At 34.9% G+C, this 20,062-nt stretch overlaps 1 protein-coding gene across 4 annotated transcripts in view; it reads left to right on the forward strand.

Annotated features, from left to right (window-relative positions):
• The window catches only part of PCDH9 (protocadherin 9), an 882,465-nt gene that overhangs the window by 262,178 nt on the left and 600,225 nt on the right, over window positions 1–20,062 (forward strand). The gene's annotated exons all lie outside the window — the stretch shown is intronic.

The raw sequence follows: 20,062 nt of genomic DNA on the forward strand, positions 1-20,062 counted from the left end.
CACATGGAAAAAGAAATACATTCCTTTCACATTTTATCTGACAAAATGTAGGATTAATGGAAGTTGTATAAGCAGGTAAATTTGGATTTTCTGTAATGAAGAAGATTCTTTTGAACTGAACTGTTAAAAATGGAATGCTTTCTCTCATGAGGTGTAAATCCCTTGCCAATCCAAGTGTTTAAGCAGATGCTGAATAATTTCCTGTTAGAATGGGATGAGTCTCCCTCCTTCCACAAATGCACTGAGTCAATGCTAGATACCAGGGTTGCAGAGATGATAAGCAAAGACTAGTAAATGGCCCAGTTTTAAAATATGCGCCAGGTTGTAATGAAGGAGTACCTACTCTACTCTCAAAATTGTAATTATCCTGTAAACATAAAAATCATTAATAAAGTTTAACAGGAAAAAAATAAAATGATAAACCTAGATCCTGATTTCAAAATACTTAGTTGTATGTATATTTTTATTTTAAACAGCATTTATTATGAGGTAAATTGTTACATATTTTGTATCTGTATCTTATTTTTATGTGGCATTTAGGACTATGGCAGTTATATACTTGGCTGATCTATGATTTTAGAGAGCCTTGCCACAAAAACCATGCCTCTGTGCCTCAGTATTTGGGAAAACTGTGTGGCAGTAAAGCAATACTGTGTGAAACAACTTTCTGCAATGATGAAAATGTTCTATAGTTAGGCTGATACGATTAGATGTGTGTGGTCCCTGAGCAATTTAAATGTGGCTAGTGTGACTGAAGAACTAATTTTTGAATTTTATTTGATATTTACTAGTTTAAATTTAAATAACCACCTGCAGCTAGTAGCAATAGTATTGGAAGATGCTGTTTTAAACAACTGGATTAATTTGATATCACCAAAATAATTATACCTATCAATTAATAAGCACACATGAATAATTAGACTAAAGGAGCTGATTATTTTTTTAGAATTATGAGGACTTAAATTCATGCTACTGTTTGTGGTGATATTATTCATCCAGTGTTAGTTGGAATCTGTCTCATCTTTGAGAAAGTGCAGTATGTATGCTTGAATCTAAATCTCATTTTTCTAGTGTCAGATCAAGAGCTGTATTCAGATAGTCAGTCCTGCTTTGCTTCTTTTCTTGCACATTAGTCTATGAGTTAAGCATTGAAGTTTCTTTTTGATGTTTATTCATATATTGGGGGTCAGGCTATCAGCCATTTTTAGTTTGTCCATATGGCTTCATGCCTTTGCATTTTATTTGATGACATCTCCTGATTCTAAGTTACTAGCAGCTCTGCAAAGAACATGTTTCTAGTTTCTCTTTTTCACACTGTTTATTATTCTCTCACCTCTCACTATAGAGGTCATTTCTGAACATTCCATCGAATGTGTCAGCTCATGTATGAACACTGCCGTGCCCTCACACCCCTGTAGCAGAAGCTGTGTGCACTCAAATTATTGAGAATAGTTTCTACCTCACTATGAAGGTAGCTTCACAATGTTTCATCTAAAAACCATAGAATCATGGAAATTTAGAGCAAACCTGATTTTAAGAAATATTTGAATCTTTCTAATGCTTTCTTATGAAATGGTTTTTATTCTTGCTTCTATTCTCTCTAATATTAATATTTCCTAATGAGGATTCTATTTTCCTAAGGAAACCATCACTATTGACAGTCCCACATTCCCTGCTGAGTGTTCAACATTATAACTACCTGGTTCATGAAAAAATCATGCATGCAAAGTAGCCCTCTAATGCCGAGAGACAGCAGGCCAAAGATGGAAGTGGACAAGTCCAGCTTATTGGTTCACAGAGGTTTAATAGGGACCTTACTTACAGACAGGTCATCCTGGGTGACCAGAGGACAGAATGGATGTCCACACCAGTGACCCCCCACCCCCTCCAGACCATCCATTTCATACCAGCCTAATACATGGACCAATGGATTCCAAAAAGAATGCAGAGGTGGTGGAGGGGAACAGAGTCCAGATACCAGGAGCTCTGGTGCCAGGGCCAATTAACAGTGTTTCTTGATTAACCTGGCATCTCTGTATGCATTCTATAGCCTCCCGGGAGGAACGAGAAGGGCAGAAGGGGTCAGAGGTTCAGATGCATTAATTTCAAAACGGAGTCAAGTTTATTTCCATACCACCATATAGTATAATATAATATATCTATATTATATATCTTTATTTGACTCTTAAAAATTGGAATTTCTGCTATGCTGTATTGCTCATTTCTTATTTAAGTGAACATTTTTACTTAAAAAAATAGAAGCTATTTTAGCTTCACATTGAGGGGAAGATATAAAATTCCCATATACCCCCTGCCCCCACACATGCATAGCCTCCCTTGTTATCAACATCCCTCACCAGAGAAGTACATTTGTTGATGAATGTATGCTGATACATCCAAATCAATCCAAGTTCACAGTTTACGTTAGGGTGCTCTTGGTGTTATATATTCAGTAGGTTTGGACAAATGCGTAATGGCATGTATCTATCATTACAGTGCCACACAGAGTATTTTCACTGTCCTAAGTATCCCAAGTGCTCTGGCTATTCATCTTTCCCAACCCCCAACACCTGGCAACCACAGAGTTTTTACTATCTTCATAATTTTGCCTTTTTCAGAATGCCATTTGTTGAAATCATGCATCATATTGCTTTTATAAATGGACTTCTTTCACTTAGTAATATGCATTCACATTTCCTCATGTCTTTTCATAGCTTGATAGCTCACTTCTTTTAGCACTGAATAATATTCCATTTTTTAGTGTATTAATTTATTTATTCATTTACCTACCAAAGAACATTTTGGTTGCTTTCTAGTTTGGGCAGTTATGAGTAAAGTTGCCATTAATATCCATATACAGGTTTTTGTGTAGACATCAGTTTTCTTTTACTTTTTTAAGATTTTATTTATTTATTTTTAGAGAGGGAAGGGAGGGAGAAAGAGAGAGAGAGAGAAACATCAATGTGTGGTTGCTGGGGGCCGTGGCCTGCAACCCAGGCATGTGCCCTGACTGGGAATCGAACCTGTGATGCTTTGGTTCGCAGCCCGCACTCAATCCACTGAGCTACGCCAGCCAGGGTTAGACATCAGTTTTCAAATCCTTTGGCCAAATACTAAGGAGCACAATTACCAAATTGCCTTGTAAAGGTATGTTTAACTTTGTAAGATGCTATCAAATTGTTTTTCAGAGTGGCTATATATACCATTTTGCATTCCCACTATTGATGAATAAGAGTTTCTGTTGCTCCGCATCCTAACCTGCATTTGGTGTTGCCAGTGTTTCATATCTGGCTGTTCTAATAGGTGTGTTGCATTGTTGTTTTCATGTATATTCATTTTCCTAAAAAATGTTATCTCGTATCTCATTTGACACTAGATACAACTTAAAAAAACAGGTGGGGAAGGCAGGACAATCATTACTATTTCTGTTGCTAAATGAGAAAGCCAAAACTCAGAAACATAAGAGATTTGCCCAAGAGGTGTGTATGTTGAGTTGCAGAGATGGGAGAAGAATTTGATCTTTTCATGCTTAATGCCCTTAATCCTCATGTGAAAAAATAAGTACCATCTGAGTATACAACACATTTTTTTAAATATGATATACAGTTCAGCTATTTCCTCCTTTATGGCATAAGTTAATAATGAGAACATTTCAAAATGATTTGGGTGACCTAAATTTAATTATTTTTAAAAACTTATATTTTATTGATTATGCTATTACAGTTGTTTCAGTTTTTTATCCTTTGCCCCCTCTACCCAGCACCCCCAACTCAGGCACACCCACGCCATTGTTCATGTCCATGCATCATGTGTAGGTTCTTCAGCTAGTCTATTTGCTATACAGTATTTTACACCCCCATGGCTGTTCTGTAACTACCTATTTGTACCTCTTAATCCCCTCACCTCTTCATCCATTCCCTCACACCTCCTTTCTTTCTGATAGCCATCAAAACATTCTATGTATCAGCCCTAGTTGGCATAGCTCAGTGGATTGAGCGCGGGCTGCGAACCGAAGTGTCGCAGGTTTGATTCCCAGCCAGGGCACATGCCTGGGTTGCGGGCCATAACCCCCCGCAACCGCACATTGATGTTTCTCCCTCTCTCTATCTCCCTCCCTTCCCTCTCTAAAGATAAATAAATAAAATTTAAAAAAAACATTCTATGTATCCACGATTCTGTCTCTGCTCTTTTTGTTTACTTAGTGTTTTTTAGATTCAATTGTCAATAGATATGTATTTGTTGACATTTTATTACTCATAATTTTGACCTTCTTTTTTTTCTTATGTAAGTTCCTTTAACATTTCGTATAATAGCAATTTGGTGATGGTGAATTCCTTTACTTTTTTCTTGTCTGGGAAGCTCTTTATCTGTCCTTTGATTCCAAATGCTACCTTTGCTGGGTAAAGCAACCTTGGCTGTAGGTCCCTGCTTTTCATGACTCTCAATATTGTGCCAACCCCTTCTAGCCTGCAAAGTTTCTTTTGACAGATCAGCTGAGAGTCTTATGGGAATTCCAAAAATGTAAAGTACTTGCATTTTTTGCATTTTTTACATCTCTTCTTTTATTTATTTTACATTATTTGTGTTTTGAAGAAATATATCTAAAATATATTTTATATAAGACCTTATAATATATTTCCACATATTTTATCTTCTCTTTAATGAAGCAACTATAGCTGACATTAAAAATAATCAAAGAATATTCTATTAATATGGTAATAGTGTTGCCACCTTCACTATATTAGTAGGGCATAATGAGTTACTATGATTAAAAATAATCATTCATTCATAAGCATATAATAAATAAATTATGAAACCTTCAGCGATTAATTAATAATAAATTTATGATGTGAATTATGATGACTCTGAGGGGGAAAATAGAACAATTTAATATAAATAGGAAAAATAGAAATTCGTAAAAGGTCACAGTTGGAATGTTTGACTGAGCAGGTTGATTTGGGGGGATATGTGTAGGAGGCTGCAATAGCTTGATGAGTATAATCTGGAAAAGCTTCCTAAGCATATGGAGTGATGAGGAAAATGGCACAGAATTGCTAGTGAGCAAATATAAAAATTGGATAAATCAAGGGAAAGCCTGGGGGAAGGGAATTGCCTGAAGGAAGAAAAAGGACAGATGTAGAGATGGTCACTGTATTTTTTTACATCATGAGATTATTTTGAATATGCTCTTTAAAAGAGTAAGCTACTATAATATTTCAGTAAGAGGTTAAACTGGCTGGAATGGTTAAAGAAGATTTTAGATGATAGCAGTTTTTAGTTTCAGCATATTGATTAAAGTAGAATTTAGTATTAAGAGTGTCCAATAATGGGTAAGCAGAAGTTTTTAATTTTTTATGCTTTGCATAGCATCATTGTAAATGTGCTTATATGCATTTACAAGGTATAAAGGATTTTAAAATGGTGTATTCTTTTATTTTTAAAAAGAAACATTTAAAAATGTTCTTTTCTAAAATGTACATAAAGTTATTGGCTTGCCCCAATAATTTAATGTGTTATCTCTAATAAAGGAAAAACTGCATATTTCATAGTTTTAGGTTTTTCACTGATGATTGCTAGGGAGATACAAGGTGTATGGTTCTCTAATGCCCTTGATTTTACATGTGCCTCAGTTCTCTCACTCAGAAAAATTACTATGTTATTTAACAATGAGCATACACTTTTACTGAAAAGAGTATTTACATATAGAAGCTTTTTCCAAGATTTGAAGGAATTTTTTTGGAATGTCATCTTGTTCATCATTCTAAAACTGGACAGGAACTTTCTTCAGGAAAGGACTCAAGAGATTAAAAGGAAAAATTCCTTAATTGAAGAGCAGTTAGAATTCTAAAAAAAAACAAAAACAAAACAAAACACTCTTTTTTCACATTTCTCCCAGAAAATCAGACCATTGCGATAGATTCACTATAAAAAGTACATAATAGGTCCACATTGTTTTTGGTCAATCATTTTAAGTCAAAGAGTTGAGGTAGAGAATTTGACATTGACCTATTTGGCCAAAGCTGGTTACTGCTCTAGCTCCAGCTCTGATGGATTAAATTTTTTTGACTCTCTCTGTTAGAGTATGCAATCACCACAATGTATTTTTCTTTTATTTTTGGTATTTTCTAATATCATTAGATTCATTTTTTCTGTCTGTATCTAGTATGCCTAGTCTTGTTTCAGAGAAAGCAGCACACATAACCACCTTGAGAAGTACTCAGTTTAAACCTAATGTTTAAATGCATCAGAGAGCATTGTGTTCCCTAGAAAGTGATAAAGAATAAGATTTCCCTACCTGTCTGTTTTGCACTTAACCTATTGCCTATAAAGATATATATATTTACCTTTGTTTTTCTGAGTATAAGCAGCAAATGAGTTTGTACTCTTTATTCATTCCGTGCAGTTATAAAACTCATTTATCAACCTGAGAGTTTCTGTATTGTTTTCAGTATTAAATGTGGAAACTATTAATTGTATCACTAGCAGTTTTAATATTTATGTCACTACAATTTTAACGAGTTATTTCACATACAGCACAAACTCAGACTTTCTCTAAAAAAAATATCTATCATGTTAAACCTATTTTCAAAAAAAAGCTGCCTTACTCAAAATTATCACTGTGCATAAGATCAAGGATATACAAGGTCTTCTGTTTTTAGATTGATAAAATAAATCTGTATTTCCACTGTATATTGACTCATTAAATTTTATTTTTATTTACTCCCCAAAATAAAAATAATGAACATTTGGCATTTTCACATACAGATGTTGTTCCCATCCTCTTTACGTTCTATCAACAAAAGTATTAAGGTTATTTGAATATTTTTATCATACCATCTCTGAATTATTAGAAAATAAAGGTAAATAAAAAGGTGTCATAAAAGCAAAGGTTTATCAGTTTAGTATACTTAGTATGGAAATCATTTAAAGTATCTAAGTAGTGAGAATTTTATCATTACTTGAGCTTTCACTGAATTTAGAAACATCTACTGAATTTTCAGCTATGGAAAAATACTAAACCAAAGAGCAAATATAAAATGTTGGAGATAAAAGATTGTACTTTAGAACCAATGTGTAATGTGGGAATTCATATGGCATTTTACTCTTCTGGAAATTGAGTCTTCTCATAGCATTATAATCCAATGTTTAATTCTCATAATCACTCTGTGTGTGTGTGTATGGATCTGCTTATAATTGAGATTTTTCTTTGGCAGTTTCTGTTGTACTTAAGAAACTGTTCTGCCTTATACCCAGTTTTGCAAGTTTTCTTAAATACTTAAAGACAACAATTTATGATACCTGTTTACTTTGGTGTGGGTCTTGGAGAATGATACATGTCTTTAAGATATTAGAACTCTAGGTGTGCCTATCACCAAACTTTAAACATCAAAGATCCTTTTCATTATCCTTTCTCTAATAGAGCCAATATTTGTAATGAATTATAGGTAATTAGTTGCCTTACAACTTTTTATAAAATATTGTATTTATTTGTTTTTAGAGAGAGGGGAAGGGAGGGAGAAAGAGAGGGAAACATCACTGTGTGGGTGCCGCTCATGCACTCCTTACTGAGGACCTAGCCCCAAACCCAGGCATGTGCTCTGACTGGGAATGGAACTGGTAACTCTTGTTTTGCAGGCCAGCACTCAATCCACTAAGCCACACCAGCCAGGGTGCCTTACAACTTTTACTAACCAAAGACATCTATAATATAATCATAATTTCTGATCAACATAAAAAATATCTAGTGTAACTTTTCTCAATTGATTTAATTATTTCCAAACAAAAAAAAAAATACTTGACCTTTTAGGCTGTGCAGGCTTGCATTTGATAAACACTGAAATTATATTAATTTAATTTAAATGTTTCTTAAATTTTGAAAAGCATAGACTTCTATCTCTCCCTTTGAGAATGCTCTTTGGATTCCATTGATTTTGTCAGTTAACTCAATTATTTAGCATCAGACAATTCGTTTTGGGGGAACAATAAGGATGTGAAGAGACTTGTTACTTGCCATCATTGTGCTCAAAGTCTAGTGGACTTTATTTCAAAAATATAATCCCCCTGTTACATAAGTAAGGAGCTCTCCACTTGTTTTTATAACACTCCTTAAAATGACACACCAATGGACTATTTCAACATATGCTTTAAAATGTATCCCAGTGTTTCTTTTTTAGTTCTATTTTAAATTGCATGGCTGTAAAAAAAAAATAGTAATGGCTACTTTTTTGTACTACAGTCATACTAAAGTTGTGGCAAATCACTTGAAGATATACAGAAATGAAAGATATACAGAAGTTACAAATAAATATGCATGATCTAATATCTATCTATCATCTATCATTTTTCTATTCATTTAAATGGATTTTCCACAGATGCTACTTTTAGAGTATACCAGTAAGTTGTGTAGCTATTTTACCAGTTGATAATCTGTACAGTTTAAACTTCCATCAAAACCAAGGTATCCATGGTTGAAGAATGTATGGTTTTTGAATAATTTGGAAAAAATCATCACTGTTTCAGAACATAGTAAATTAATTGAATGCTATTATTAAGAATGGATTTAATGATTCATTATCCCTTTGAAAAATATTTTCTTTATTTTATTCAGTGCATTAAAATTTTAATGAATGCTACTATTTGTCTGTTTTCCTAACTGCCCAAATATAAATTCTGTTAAGGTAACAATTATAACATCAATGGCTAGAGTATTATAGCTTCTAATAAAAATTTATTTACAATCTTAACTTTTACTTTACTTAAAATAAAAAAGTAAATAATAATGTGAGAATGACCTTCATTATTTCTTGGGCAAAATGTAATTAACAGTAAACCATCTCCTTTCAAGGATCCATGTGGCCCTTTGAAATTCTTTGCAGTGATTGAATTCTTATCATAATTTTTTTACAGAGCTTTCAAAATGACTGGAGAAAGAAGTAGGGAAAATAAATCTAGTTGTATAACTTTGATGGGAGTGAACAAAGTACTCTGATTCACTTGAGGTCCAATGATATGTTTGAAAACATCCAATTACATGCCACTTTTTATAATTAAAACCATATTTTTGTTTATTTTCTTTTAAATTATTCCTGTAAGATCTTTACAGAATACTGACATCTAATTTTGGCTGATAACAGAAAGCTCTTTTTTAATTACATATGTTTTTTAAGTGAACATGAGGTCACCAGACATGTTGTGATATCAGTTCAGTTGCAAAAAAAACTAAACTTTATTGTTTGTCAGTGAGTTCACAAACAAGAATTCAGACTCTGGGTCTTTTTGCTTTATGCTTCTTTGGGTCAGAATCACTCTCTAATAAGTGTTTTGGTCTGTTAGATGCTTTTTCTGAGTACTGAGTCCCTAAGGAAATGATATAAAGGTCCTCAATAAGTAAATGGGTTCAGAAACCATCAAGAACTTCTGACATAGAGTCTCAAGCATTTCAGAAGCTCTGCTTATATTTATTTCATTGATTGAGACTTGATGACTTAAAGAAAATGGTAATCTAGTTTGTTCATTCTAGCTCTTAGGAGGAAAAAAAATTTTTACTTAAGCAATTTCTTAATTGATATATATGTGTGTATATATATATATTTATTATATTATGGACAGTTTACAGTTGGCCAAATACATTAAGAATTTCTTTCTTATTGAGATTTGCTCTTGGGGTAATATATTTATCAGACATATTTATAAAAATTATATAGAATATTGTTTTTATTTTATAAAAATGTAAAATCATACTTATTTCATGGCACCTGTTATAGTATTCATTTCAGACTTTGGAAGCTTAAGTGCCAGCTCCTATATGTGCCCCATGTTATGTGAAGGATACAATATTCAGAGACATTTTTATCATGCTTTATATACTTCATGATTCTTTGAGTATTTAAGGATGCAACTCTGTTAGTTAAAATTACATTAACCCACATATACTCTTCCTATAGAGTATGTCCTGACTTGCCACAAACTGGATCACTTGTACGTGATCGTTTAAAACTCAAGTCCTAAAAGTGGAGGAAAATATAAAGGCTGAGTTTAAGAGAGAAACAACATCAAACTTCAAAAGGACAGCTAGTCAAACAATACAAGGGCAAATTTCAATGGTTTCATTTCTGAGGAGCATGTCTAAGCACAAAATACAGCCTGACAGATCTCTGCTGAGAGCACCACCACCTCACAGGCGTGGGCAGCCCTCTGAGTGACACTTCAATGGGAATGGGGAGAGCTCCTGTTTATGTTTAACTGAGCTTAGAAACAGCAGCAAAGCTCTGTGCCTAATATAGAAATGCTCTCAGAAGATTCAGTTCATTTTATGAAAAAGTATACGAACAAAAACTGAAACATACATCAATGAATAGCATGTTCTAGTTGCACTTGTAAGGGAATTGGATGGAGAAATTTTTATTTGTAATGAGAAAATAAATGTGGGTTCTTAAATATTAACTGCTATATAGTGCATATTTACAAAATTAAAGCCACTTAAATCCACATTATTGAGTCTTTATCTTTCTCTACCCCGTTTATCTCCAACCCCATATAATTCAAGGCTTACCATGAAAACAGTGAACAATGAACTTGTCTGCTGTATCACTGCTACTGCCTGACTATTTGACCTGTGGAGCAAATTTTACTTTATTTGATCTTATTATTTGCAATCTGTGAAATTAGTCATAGAATTCTATGTTTTCATAGAATTCCCCTAATGATTCCAACTTTCTAAACATTCCAGTTCCAATACTCCATCTTCATGATTACTTTTTTCATTATTAACTTGCATTTCAACCAGTTGCTCTCTTTCAACTATACTGACCCTCTCTATCATATTCAGTTTTTGGGTTTTTATTTCTACTGCTTTCTAACATAAGGAGATCTTTTAAACTTGAACACACCTTCATTTATAATTATTCCTCTTCTATATATCAATCATATTTCTTACTGATTTTGGAGCCAAAACTCTCTAGTTAGATGATATATGACAGGTTTTCTAGTATCTTATAATTTCAATCATATTAATCTATCACCAAAAGTTAATAACTCCTCTGAAGTTTAGTACTAATTTCCTTTTATTTACTTTCTATAATCTGCTTGGGCTTCCATAACAAAATACCATAGACTGGATGGATTAAACAACAGAATTTATTTTCTTACAGTTCTGGGGGCTGGAAGTCTATGCTTGGTACCATCACATTGTGGTTCTAGTGAGGGCCTTCTTTGTGGCTTGCAGATGGTTTCTTTCTTGTCTTTTCCTTACGTGGCAGTAACAGCTAGGGAGCTCCGTGGTGTCCCCTCCTATAAAGCACTGTTCCCATTACAAGGTTCTTACCCTCATGACCTCATCTAAACATAATTATCTCCCAAAAGTCCAATCTTCAAATACTGTTGCACTGGGGATTAGGGCTTCCACATAAAAATTTTGAGGCGATGCAATTCAGTCCATAGCAACTCTTCTGAAGTATTTAATATCTCTGACTCTTCTTTCTTTAGGAGAGGATCTGTTTTTAATACCTGATGAATGCATCTTCATTTGTTTTCTCTATCAAACATTTCAGTAAAGGTCATAGAATCCTAATAGGTATCACATTTGCAGATTATGTGAAACTTGGAGGTGTAGGACTCTGTTCCGAGGATATCTGGAAAGCTGGACAAAAGTACCTGTGAAAATAGAGTTCAGTGCAGCTAACGGCCCAAGTACATTTGGGGGATTATGAGGCTTATCAGCACATGTCAGAAAGATGTTAGGATTTTAGTTGCACAAAGTCTCAATATTAGTCAATAGTGTGATGTGACTGCCAAAGTGCAAATGCAATTTTAAGCTACTTTAGTCAGCATACAGCTTCCAAAATAAGAGAGATAAAAACCTCACGCTATGCTGATCCAGCTACAAAGCACAGTTGCATTAAATTCTGGGTGCCCCATATTCAATGATATCTTTTAGGGTGAATTAAAATCATGCCTTATGAATATCCCCTGTGGAAGCATAGAAGTTTCAGTTTAAAGAGACACAACTCAGAAACCAAGGCTTCAAATTCTTCATAAACTGGACTAGAATGCTATCCATTAAAAAGAATTCCTATTTTCTTGGAAAGACAAACAAAAAATAACCTAAATATAATAATATGTTAGGAATATAAATATAATAATATGTGGGAATATAAAAATTGTCAAATTTTCACATGTATTTAAGTTACAGCTATTGTCTTTTCAATATCACTTTGCATCAAAAAAATTGAACTCAATTTAAGCCATATTATTGGCAGTATTCACCAATGCCATCTTGGGACCCATTCAACATGCCATCTCCACTCTCAACTTATTAGAAATCAGTACTTTTTGAAGTTGATGTTCTCACTAAAAATTTGAACTTCAAGCCATAATTAATCATATAGCCATTCAGTCCTTAAGTCAATAAATGCATTTTGAGCACCTTAGAACCTTCAGGCTCTTTTATAGGAGTCCTCAGGGTGACTCAGTGAGCAAAAGTAACAGAGCCCAGCCTCCAGGTTTTTAGTCCTTGTACTTGCATGATGAGAGAACAATTAGGTAGGTTTTCAATTATTGCTCAGGTGTTTATTTCTCATTGCCACAACAGATACATTTCCCTATTGAATATTTGAGGTGGTCTTTAAAATGTGTCTTTATAAAGTTATAGAACATTTGCATATTTTAGTTCATCCCTGAACTAATTATTAAATTGAACCCTCCCATTTCTTCTAAAGGTTTACCTCTGTAAGCATTAAAAAAGGTAATTGATTAATTGATTCATGTTCTCAGTGGCTGGTGTGTCTTCCTCAAACAGGGCTCACAACATGAAGAAATTCTAAAGAGGCTCAACATAGTCTGTCCCTTTGTTCCGAGAATAGTTTTTCAAAAAAAATTACCTCACATACAAGCATGTATGGTACTTGATGAATCTTAAAAAGGAGGCATTTGTTGGTCAAAAGCTATAAACTTCAAGTTATAAAATAAAAAAGGTCCTACAGATATAATATACCACATGGTGACTATAGTTAATTATAATACTGGTTTGTATATTTGGAAGTTACTGAGAATAAAGTCTAAAAGTTCTCATCACACAAACAAAAAAATGCTTACCTGTGTGTAGTGATAGATATTTACTTACTGGGGCAATCATTTTACAATATATAGATTATTATGTTGTAAAACTTAAATTGATATAATGTTATATGTTAATTGTATTTCTATAGAAAAAAAGTCAGGGATGATGAAATCTCTTCAGATCCCAAACAGTATTTGGGTGGAAGAGTTCAACAAAATTTATTTATCTAAATAATAAGTTAATAACGATTTTCAGAGTTTCAGAAACTTGAGATAACCCATTTGGAGAAGAAGATTACTATTACCAGAAATCCTAGAGCAGGACAGCCAAATTTTGTTTGTGTGTGTGTGTGTGTGTGTGTGTGTGTGTGTGTATGTATGTATAGGTTTATTATAGCCCCCTGCCCTCCTTCTCTTTGCCTTCATTCCCCTCTCCCCTTCAAAGTTCTAAGCATGACTATTTAATTCCCTCTTAATTCTACTTTCTTATATAATTTTTAACCTGGTAAGGGGCTTTGATCAATCAAATCAATCACATGCTATTGATCAAGGAAGGACAGGTCACAATCAGAGCTGTGATTCAAGATGTCTGATGATAGGGAGTTTAGGATGGGTCTCCCAATCTAAGTGTGCTCAGCCTGTGAGACAGAGAGGGGACTGGAGTGATGTTACACTTTTTATTGAGACATGGGTGGGGTTCATGAGTTGAGATCTGCTGTAATCTATGACTCAGAGATTTCAGCCAAGTCAATGGGGAGGAGCCCAAGTTCCCTTGCTAATTAATACACCCCAGCACTTTTGTGTCACAGTGACCATTAAAGCCAATGCTGCTCTTCCAACAACCCAAACACTGCTCTTTCCATCAAGTTAAGCCTCTTCAACAGTTAGGTTAAAAATCTGCAGGAGGCACTGCAGTGAGCACAGAGTTGGTTTGAACAATTTTCTATAATCACTAGCCAAATGGTCCAGTAGAAAGGATTTATTCTCTTTGAACACCAATTTTGTCAATGAAGTGCAGAAGATTCATTTCATCTTACAAAAATATTGTAATATTATATATATAAGGTATATACATCCATAATTATGTACATATATAATTATTAATGTGCAAACATAATATTCATACTCTGAGTCATAAGTGGCAGTGTCCTAAGGCATGAACTAGTAGCAATAGAAGATACTAAGTAGATATTTCAAGGTTGCTATAACTCCTAATACTTGGCTGCTGCTGCTGCTCAACCACACTGTTCTAGATTGTCAACACTGAGAGGTTTCTTCATCTGATGTTTTGCTCTGTCCAAATTGTGCTATCAAGAGAGGCATCTTAGTTGTCACGTGTCTCTGAAACTTCGGTTGTTTTGCTGAATTGAGAAACTACCATATCCCAGTTGGAAACAAAGGGGAAAGGTGAAGTAAAGATGACTATTATTCCTTCCAATATCTCTGCAGGAAATAGAGCATGATTTACTTGATTTTCTGTGTCAGTTATCTTATTTCCTATTTAATGAGAACTCATCCACTAGAATTCTGAACTCAGGAAGAAAATACACATACTAGATATACTATTAAAATTACTGTGAGGAAAGCTATTTCAAATATTAACTGCATGTTGGGTTTGTTGGCAAGGGAAGTGGAGATGGTAAACGAAAAGTCATGAGGACTTAGTAACACCAACTCCCATTATTTTTAGTGGTTCAAGGTAGACCATTGGCTTGTGACAGGAAACGAGCAGGTGAAAAGGAAATAATGGACACATTGATGCAGTTAGAAATAATTTGTGTAATAGTTTTGCAAGTATTAGTCTGTGCTCTAGAATATCTGCCAAGATATTTTGGGAACAGATCAATATAGATAGATATAGATATACGTATATATAGGTAGATAGATATTTATATGTATACACTTATATAGTTCGTATATAAAATAAGACATTGTGATGACTAACCTTGTGTCTAAGAGACATAGTGGACTGTTCAGCCATTGACTGAGCAAGTATTTTTTTGAGCATGCACTGGTTCTAGGCGATGTAGGCCCTGGGAGTGCAAGGATGAACAAATTCTACCAGGTCCCTTGCTGGAAAGAACATGTCATAAATAGTTATAATACTGCAGCCTATGGCTTTAATATTAGTTTCCATAGGTAAATTTTTTTACAAAACATATTCTCATATACTGGTGATTTTTCTTTCAGCAAAACTTGTGTAAGGTCTAGTGCCTATAGTACATGCTTATATGTATATATTTATGCTGAGTGGCCAAGAGATAATGGAAGTTATAGCATATAATTGGAAACCCTTAAATCTCTGAACTTACATTTAATATTTTACGTCTCTTTGGCTTCAATTACTACATCCCCGCTAGGTAAACTATTTCACTCTGTTATGAGGAGGATTTTATTTTGAATGAGATGAATCAGAAAAAAAAAACAGGACTTAAGAATAAGAACTGTATTTTCTAGAGCATGTATAATATGCTAGGTACTTTCATGTGCTTGGAACAAACCATTAAGTTACACTAATTTGTAAGCATGTCTGCAAGGCTGTCAACACCATAGTGGGAAATATCAGCTGAAAAATTAGGGTAGTGCTGTAGGTGCAGAAAGTGGACCATCATTCATTAAACATAGGGAAACAGGATCTGTATCAATTCCTGCCCAAGGTGCCTTTCCACAATCCACTGCGCCTTTGCTGGAGAAGCATTTAAGCTCCACATGCTGTTAGCATCTTGGTGGTTCATGAAGGACACACTAACCTGTGAACAACCATGTAAGATGTTTATCTTCAGAAAGGTAAATTCACACGATGCAACAAAATTCACAGAAACAACTTGCAGATTCACCAGGCCTTTAGCAAAGCCAGCTTGCTTACCTTAGCACAGATGCTCACCCCTATTTTAGTTAAAATTATCTCCAGCAACAGATGAAAGGAATAATTACAACACACCCCATGTTTATTTTATAGGGAAAGGATTAACATACAAATTCACCTTCTCCTTTGAAATTTTCTTTTAAACAGTGAGATCCCTGCAGGCACTTAGAAGATAGAATCTGTATCTACGTATAAAAAGGGAATGAGGAAATTAAGGTTGTTATCAGGAAAGTGTAACCCCAAACTCCCCTTAGTTTAGGCAAAGCTACAGAAAGTTCCATGAGGGAAATATAAATGTAGCACCATCAGTTCTGTTTGGTTTCCTCGGCAGACATAGCTTTGTCGTTTTGACGTCTATGTCATCAGAGATACTGGCAGTATTAGGAACTGACGACACAGAGAGAACATTGCTCTCAGACACACTTATCTACCCTCTTCTTTCCAGCACGCTCCTCCAGCATTTAAAGTGAACACCCCAGTTACTCAGGTGAAAACAGGATCTTCGGCTACAGTTTCATTTGTGACTGCTGCTCATTTCTTGTTTGAAGTTATGAGTTCAGTTGTGTTCACATTCACTCTTTCTGATGTGAAAAAAATGTCTGGTGGCTCAGTGAAATATATTCCATTTTCATCATCTTCCCAAGACACTGTTCAATCCAGGCTGCTTTGGGAGACTTCCACTCTCTGCTCACTGGGTGCATGCCTATACATTTACCTCACTGGTAATACCATTTGCCATCATCACAAGCAAATGGTATATACATCTGGTGCACTGGGAAGTGAAAAAAGATAGAGGAATATATAAATACTTAAACAGAAATCTTCCATCATTATGGAGGGTTTGCAGATAATCTTGTGTGGTGTTGGACTAGATGCTTTATAAATTAAATGTTCATTACTCTATGTTCTAAGGCTTTACGGATAACCAACAACAGGGTAGAAGAGAGGACATTTCACCCAGGAAACATTGAGAAATAGTAACGGAATGATAAAATTCAATGTTTTCCTTGCTTACAAGCCAAGGGTTAAGTATATCTCATATAAAATTCACATTCAACCAGCTGTCCTTAGTACTGAGAAAAAAAATAAATACACAATGGGAAAACCTGTCCCATGCCGTATGACAGATGGATGGGTACATAGCTTGTGGAAGCAGAGCCATTTGTTGTTCAGGAGACAATTTTAAGCTCTTCACATGGTTTTAATCATTTTTAAAAGTTCACATGATCCCCTGTCTTGAGTGTTTATTTTTCTTGTCAGGGTCCTGGCAGTGCTGAGTAGATATTTTCCAGGAAGTATTTTCAGTGTATACATACTTATGGTCACCTGCTTTATATTTCAATATTCTGCCACTTATGATTATTATACATTAAAAGACATTTTATTAATCCAAATATATATAGTGAACTAATATGAAAATAAAAAGCATTTTCCAGAACAAAAACTGATATTTTCATTTAAGAAATAGCATTAAGAATAAAATATAGAGAGACAAATATCATTTATTATGAATCTAGTACTTTTCCTAACTTTAGATAGTCTACATAAATCATCTCAAATTTATAAAAGAATACTACATGGCATAGCATGGCAATAATGATTTTATAGACGAGGGAATTAACATTTCTCTTTTTTAAATTTAAACTTTATTGTATCTTTTCCATTATCATTTAGCCCCCTTATATCCCCTCCCCCCAGCAATCACCACACTGTTGTCCATGTCCATGAGTCTTTTTTCCTTTTTGCTCAGTCCCTCCACCCCTCCCCTCCCCTGCCCTCCCCTCCAATGTCACCTGCTCTCTGTGAGTCTGTCTCAAGTTTCCTTGTTCACTCAGTTTGTTCACTCGATTCCACATATGAGTGAAATCATATGGTGTTTGTCTTTCTCTGACTGGCTTATTTTATCTAGCAAAAGGTTCTCCAGGTCCTTTCATACTTTCACAAAGGTTTATTTTATTTTTATTTTTTACTGCTGAGCAGTATTCTATTGTGTAAATATTCCATAGTTGTTTTATGCACTCATCTTCTGGTGGACACTTAAGAATAAACAGTGCCACAAATCTCATAACCATTGAGTGATGGAATCTGGATTCAAATCTTCTATTTGATTGGACTCCAAGCCATGTGCTGTCACAGACGCAGGAGAGAAGACCACCTACTTCTGAAGGAATTCTGTGGATTAAACTGGAGCCTACACTACCCTTTTTTTAGTTATAAGTGAAATCTGATTTTCTTTTAACATACAGATATTTTGTATCACTATGTATATAACCTAATTTAATATTTACAGAAATCCTATGGTAGACATTACTATTTTCTATTTAAAATGATAGTCTTATTTACTGAGATTTATTAATATTTCCATAGTTATTTAAAAGTTAATAGAAACTTTCCAGCTGCCCTTTTCAAGCCTTTCTGGGTGAATTGGGGGGACTCTCTGCTGCCTTTGCTAACTTCAGGGTTCTCCTTTACTTCTTGTGGCAGTTCTAGGTTTTTACCGAGCAGGAGGGATTGGGTTCAGACTGTCCAGAAAGCAGTTGGCCGGGTGGAGACCAGAGAATTCGTGAAAGCCTGATCTGGTTTGACCTCTTTTCTTCCCACCCACCTCTAACCATTAGACACACTTCCTTTTGTGTAACTGAAGCTATACTGAGGCTTTCCATGGTGATAATTAGAGTTTGGTGGCCTTGGAGTGAGGAATATTAGGAGGAAATGTGAGAAGACATCAAAGGTTGGAAGGAGAGGGCAGGCAGGAGTAGCCAGGGAAGGTGGGAAGTATTCAGGCAAAGGCCCTGGGGGCAGGAAACCTAAAGGAACAGGAAAAATAACCCAGAACCAGGCACTTAGAAGGTAGAAGTTAGAATTCAGAACTTGGGTTCGAACTGTAGAACTTGGAATACAGAATGGGGAAGATAGAACAGAGGTGAGAGAAAGCCACTTGGAAGGGGCTCCTAATAAGAGAGAGCTAGAAAGAGACTCATCAGTTTCCCACATAATAAGGTTGAAAACTTGAATGTATAGTTCCAGACCTTCTGGGCAGGGAGTCTTCTGACCTTACTTTTCCCTCATTCAGACTAAGGGAGGGCCCAAGGCCTGTATTTGCCTCACTCTGCATCCCAATTCCCCCTCTTCACATTTAATCAGTGCAACCCTCATCTTACTGGACCACTGGGTATGTGGTGGGGTCCTCCTCAGTGACCCCTATACCTCATGAACCTCTGTATATATTGATTCTGCCTCCCTTCCAGGAAAACTTGTGCTGGAGTGGCTGATGGAACCAATTAAATATTTACTATAAAAACATAAAAGTTAATCGAACTTCTAATCTAACCACTGGATAATTCTGTTAAATTAAAATTGTTGAAAGTTGCTTGAATAGTATTTTAACTGTGAGTCTAAGAGCCCCTCTGTGTCTTTTTTTTTCTTTTTTTTTTTCTTTTTAAAATATACATGTACACAGCTTACTCAGAACTGGTGCCAGGCAGAATTGTGAAATGTAGGAGTTCCTGTCTCTGAGTCTTCTCTCTCCTGCCAGTATCACTTTCCCCTTTATCTTGTTTTTCTACTCATTTCTCCAAAGCTCTATTCTATTTCTTGTTTCATTCCAACTAGTCCACTAAGATGATAGTTGATAAAAGATTAGGCTGTTCATCTCCCAGTAGTATTTACATTTTAATGGGGGTCTCTTGCTGATCAAAACACCCTCCAAGATGCAGAGGAATAAATTCTAAAGGTAACGGGCGAGAGAGATATTTTTAAACAGGAACATCTGGCTTGCCCCTCTAATCACGTCCCATAAGCTGCCTACTCCATTTATTTGTAAGACCTTGGCTTTGCTATTTACAGTGAGAAGGTTCTCTGTAATTGCACATGCTTTTTCAGAGGTTTGAATCCTGTCTAAGAGATGGTGTGATATTCTTACCTCACTGTTTATTCTCTCTCCTAGTTCTGCATTTTTTGATGACTGGAACAAATTCTAAAAGGCTTTTTAACGATGATGTAAGGCCTTAAACAAAAATAACAAAAATAACAAATACATATATATATTTATCTGTTGTTTTAGCAGATTTGGAAGAGAATAATTCAGCTGTCACACGATGAAAGACTTGTCTGGAAATGCCATCTTTCCTTCGATATGTT

This window comes from Phyllostomus discolor, chromosome 11 (assembly GCF_004126475.2).
Source record: "Phyllostomus discolor isolate MPI-MPIP mPhyDis1 chromosome 11, mPhyDis1.pri.v3, whole genome shotgun sequence".
Taxonomy (NCBI): Eukaryota; Metazoa; Chordata; class Mammalia; order Chiroptera; family Phyllostomidae; genus Phyllostomus; species Phyllostomus discolor.